This window comes from Suncus etruscus, chromosome 12, assembly GCF_024139225.1.
Source record: "Suncus etruscus isolate mSunEtr1 chromosome 12, mSunEtr1.pri.cur, whole genome shotgun sequence".
NCBI classification, from domain to species: Eukaryota; Metazoa; Chordata; class Mammalia; order Eulipotyphla; family Soricidae; genus Suncus; species Suncus etruscus.
Window position 1 is genome coordinate 87,793,752 of NC_064859.1, and position 5,697 is coordinate 87,799,448.

The window sequence follows — 5,697 nt, forward strand, 5'->3', positions numbered from 1 at the left end:
TTTTGAATTCCTTTGTCTCAAGGAATTATTTTAAAACACATAGACTCTGTTAAATTCACTGTGGTTGTAATTGCCTGGTATTTACCCCCACTCTCTTAAAATGGCTCACTGTCACCCTAGGAGGAAGCTTTTCCTTTCCTTACTTATGAATATTTCCTTTGTAACTGCCATTTTAAACAAGGGGTCAGCACCACTGGAGAATATCGAGTCAATTGTGAATTCTCAGCCTCACTATCTAATTAGAGGTAGTGTATGGAATGCCTTCTTTAATTACTTCGGAGTCATTGGGGTATTTCATTAGTCACAGTTTTTATCTTGTAACTTCATTCATAAAATATGTTTCTTATCAATTAACTCCTCTGGGAACACATCACTGGCCCTGCGCAACCTGCTCTCTGTGTGATCTCTCAGCCCTGAAGGAGAAGGTCAGAATTCTTCTACATAATAACACTTTTGACTTTATTGCCACACGTAGAACAGCCATGAAAAGAAATGGAACAACAACAAAAAAAAAGATAGATGGTTGTGTTTAAGATAAAATAAGGCCTCACAGTTTACCATAAATGCAAGTAAGAATGTTGTTTCAAAGAAGTTAAAAAATAAATGTTATTTGTATATCATTTGATCATAGGTTCACTCTCTCCTTTTCTTGGGATCAATGTAAGTATGCCCCAGAGATGCTTTAAAAAGAAAAAGCACCATCATTTCTTTGAGTAAAAAATTCTATCAACACATATTCAATCAGAAGAAAAATACACAGGTCAAAGTCAGAGAAATATGGTTTAAGGATAAGAGAACACTAAATTTAAGATAGTAATAAAGCAGAAAAACATTAAGGGCATAATGTCATAGAGATATGTACAGTATTTGCAATGCCACCCAATATCCAGAGTGCACTTCCAATGATTTAGACACAACAGACTCCATTGCAGATATTTTAGACATGGTGCATTAAACTTTAAATATTTAAATCTTATAGAGGACACCCATAAAACATGTACAAGAGACTGTATCAGCAAAAAGTTCTCTTAAAACACAACCAGAAACCAATTCTATGTCTCATGCAACATGTATTAGCTCATCATTAGAGGAAATATGCTCAGTCATTTTTGAAGGGTGATGGCCAAAAAGCAATTATTGTTGGTGGAATAGGGAAAGGAATACCAAAGATCCAAACACGCTTTCGGAAGAAACACACTTTCAAATGACATGGATTTGGGACCGAGAAGTGTGAAGAACAGGACTTTGGCTATGCTCAAGATTCAAGTATTCCAGAGAATTCCTTCATAAAATAAAGAAGGCTGTGACCTGATAAAGATTCTTTTATTACTGCAGATGATGGAGAAACTATCATTTAAATATACTAGTGATATTAAGGATTTAATAGATCAGCAAAAGCTAATATTTAGTTCATACAAGATGAGAATAAACTCACTTGCATAAAATGAAAAAGAATAAAAAACCTTGAATATTGTTATAAAGAATAAAAGAATTAGAAACATAAATAAAAATATAACAGCAAAATACCAAATGGGAGGAATATTACAACAAAGTCTAGTCTTAAAACAGCTTAAGATAGACTTGCTGACAGAAGAATTGATACCTTTCTTATGTCAACCACCAAACAAGGTCTCTGGAGCAGAAATTTGGCAGAAAATTGAAGAAATGGAAAGAATTACCAGGAAGAGTCTCCAAATGAAAAAGAAAAATAATGGAAAAGAAATACCAAAATTGTAAGCAATCAGTTGAGAGTAATGAGTAACTGGTTGAGAGGAATGAGAGTATTATACACCCATGTATCAAAAGATAATCTAAATATGAGCTTACCAAAGCAAAAAAGAAAGGCTGTATAGGATTTTTAATGTAAAACTCATGTATATTATGCATACAAGAAATGCATAAGGTCTAAAGACAAAGACTCAAAGTAAAAGGCTTGAATAATAATTTCAAGCTCTGAGCACTTCAAGTTGTGTGTGTATATGTATAAGAAATGTCGTGCTCGCTTCGGCAGCACATATACTAAAATTGGAATGATACAGAGAAGATTAGCATGGCCCCTGCGCAAGAATGACAAGCAAATCGTGAAGCATTTTGTATTTTAAAAAAATGTCAATAGAATGACATGTAATAGTGCAGAAACTACTATACTCATAGTTGGTAAACTAGACATTCAACTAAAAAAGGTAATAGATGAACAGGATAAATACTATATAATGATAAAGAGGACAATCTGTCAAAACTAGAAAGCTTTATCATTTACCTAAGTACCAAAGGAAGGTGCATCTAATTATATGAACTACATATTACTTTAAAAGCAAGATTTATGCAACAGTGCAATACTAGTAGATCTTAGCAGAACATATAGGTTAATGGATAGCTCGTCCAGAGGTAAAATTAATTTTAAAAATAGCTTTAAATAAAATAATTGATACAATGGACTATATAAATATACTCAAAATTCCATCCCAAAAATTCTTTACAGTAACACACAGAATGTTAACAAGTATCGATTAATTATATTGGGACCAAAAGAGCATATATAATATTAAAATCATATCAGCATCTTTTTCAGCTACAGTAATAAAAGAGCAGATAGTAACCATACAAAAATTGGAAGAATATTGAAATTGTGGCTATTATACAATATTCTTATGAACAGCTTACTAATAAATGTAGAAAAATCAAGAAGAAATGACCAATTTTTTGAAGACCAACAAAAAAACAATGAAATGAAAGTACCAGATTTTATAGGATCAGAAAAATTATTAAGAGGAAAATTCATAGTAATGCTAGTCTATTTTAACAAAGAAGAAAATTTTAAATAAAAATCAGAAACTAAGGGGAAAATAAAATTATATTTGTTACACAGGACAAATAACAAAAAATTAAAGTATAAATATATTAAATAAAAACAAAAGGAAGTTATGAAAGATTAATAAAATCAAGATCTGGATTTTTGAAACAAAAACTTATAAATCCTTAGCTAGGTTCACTAAAAATAACTTTTTTTTTCCTTTTTGGGCCATAACCTGTGATGTTCAGGGGTTACTCCTGGCTCTGCACTCAGAAATCACTCCAGGCTCGGGGAACCATATGGGACACCAGGGATTTAAGCAAGGTTCATCCTGGATTGACCACGTGCAAGGCAAATGCCCTACCACTGTGCTATTGTTCAAAAATAAAACTTGTTTGTTTGTTTGTTTGTTTGTTTTGGTTTTTAGGCCACACCCAGTGACTCTCAGAGTTTACTCCTGGATGTGTATTCGGAAATTGCTCCTGGCTTGGGGGACCATATGGGACGCTGGAGATCGAAATGTTGTCCATCCTAGGCTAGCGCATGCAAGGCAGACACCTTACATCTTGCACCTCTGCTCCAACCCCTAAAATAACTTTTTTAAATAATCGTAAGTAAATTAAAATTACATATAAATTGAAATTTATATGTATATGAAATATTGTAAAGATAAACTTAAAATCTATTTTGCTAATAAAATAGACGTATATGTATCAAGGTAAACATACTCCAAGAAAAAACCAAAAGATTAGAAACCTATAGAAATGTCAAAATTAAACAATGCCGACCATGTTTGTGAAGAGTCTCTCTAGTTTTTTACCACCTTTTAATTACAATTTTGAGGACATACTCAGTGGTCAGGACTCATTTTTGGCTCTATGCTCAGGTAGAAATTATATCTAACAGTGCTTGTAATATCATATGTGATGTTAGGGGTGAAATTTCAGTTGACTGAATACCAGGAAAGTACCTTAATTCCTGTACTATCTCTCTAGCCCAAATTAAAAATATATATTTGTATAGATAGAGTTTATAGTTAGATAGCACAATTATAGTATTGTTAATATTTATAATATAGATTGCCATTATTATTTCTCTTCACTACCACCAGAGTACCCAAGACCCTCTATGAATGTCCTGGGTTATTTACTAGGTTATTTACTGTTTTTTATAGTTATGCACTAAAGATCTAATTATGGCCAAAAACTATATCTATAATTTAGACATTCAATTTAAGAGGAATATTTTAATATTCTTTAAACATTAAAGTATATTATGGGTCACTTATCTTTATGGCCCTCACAAAAAGTGAAGGCTTGTCTTTAATTGGCAGCTTAATTCATTAATGGCTATCAACAGTTGTAGAGAGGAAAGAGATACTTTGGGTGGTTCAACACATCTTCTTTTCTTTCCCATACCAAAGAGAACTAGAAAGAACAAAAAACAATAAAGGATAACTGAATAGTGACCCTGTCTCTTTTACATCATTTCTTTGAAGAACAAAAAATTTCCACTTCAAACTTCTGTAATATATTCATTACTTACAGAAAAGCTTACAATTCATAAGAAAAGTGGGGGGGTCAAAGTAAAAAAATAAAGAATAAAGGTAATTTTTTTCCTAATAGAGTGTTTCTGCTGTTGTTCAAATGTAAAACCATTCGCAAACTATAAGGAACATTTGAATGTGATGATGGAGGGTGGAAATTATCTATCAAATAAGTTGGCGGAATACATTTCAATTCTATAGTCATTATCTTGAAGGAAATGGTACCATTTTAGTTGACAATTCACAGAATGAGCAATGAGATGCAGGTCCTATTTAAGGCATAATTTTCCTTATGGGAAGACACAAGGGGAACAACAGAGGAACCCTAAGTGTGAGCTTTCCTCTGCCTTAGCCAATTATGGAAAACACAGACATAACCTAATGTCTAAGCACTATGTACATGATATATTGTTATTTTGTTCAAGTGCCCGGAGGCAAAAGAAAAAAAATCAAAATAATTTTTACAATAGCACCTGTTTGAAAATAAGCAATTTATTCTACCCTTATAAAATATTTATGGGTTTCAAATGGATGTCCTTGAATAAGGCCATTTTGTTTCTGTTCTCTACGGAGGATAGTTTAGTGAGAGAAACAATCTAGATATATTTTCTATTAATTGAATATCTTTCTAACCCGTTTGTGAAAAATCCGCCACCCGATAACTTTATTTACTAAACCTCATTCCTAATGATTCTTACTTAGTAGTTGTACAAGGAACAGTGCATACATAGTTTCACCCTATTGAATAGAGAGGATCACTTCTATGCAATAAAATAATTTGATTTCCATCGAGAAAATGTATTTCAGAAAAACCCAAGAGACTGAAGGAAACTATTCCTTTTTATTACCCATATCATAATGTTCATCTTAATTACTGCTAAAGCAGGTTCACAGATGTAGACTAATTGAATGTATAACTTATTAATTGAAAAAGGGAAAAGTATAAGATTTGAGTTCTAACGATAGGGTGGGAATCAAATTAAATCATTCCCTTTCAAAAGGCTTTCCTGAGAGAATTGAGCTTCTGAGAAATGGCCTAATTTTCAGATATCAACATTGCACAAATAATCTTTTTTTGGAAATTTGTAGAAATGAGGCAGCACAGTACTATTACAACCAGAGTTAGAGCCAGCACACTGGATAATGTACCTAAACAATTGAGATTATTCTTAATACCACTATTTTTATCCTTTCTTAGGCAAATAACTCACATTTTACATAGAAAATAAGGGATGGGTCAACATTACAACATTTGAATGTGTCAATGATTGTTTTGCAGCCTTGACCTTCAGTGAAAGGATGTCTTAGGAATTGTTTAGTCATTCAACTCTCTCTAAAAAGTTTCTCTGATGAAAGA

The 5,697-nt window shown here is 32.3% G+C and overlaps 1 non-coding gene across 1 annotated transcript; it reads left to right on the forward strand.

The window, feature by feature from the left end:
• Positions 1–1,995: 1,995 nt before the first annotated feature.
• Positions 1,996–2,101, forward strand: LOC126025145 (U6 spliceosomal RNA). The gene has a single exon (XR_007501189.1). It is a non-coding gene; the product is annotated as a U6 spliceosomal RNA (small nuclear RNA).
• Positions 2,102–5,697: the final 3,596 nt, after the last annotated feature.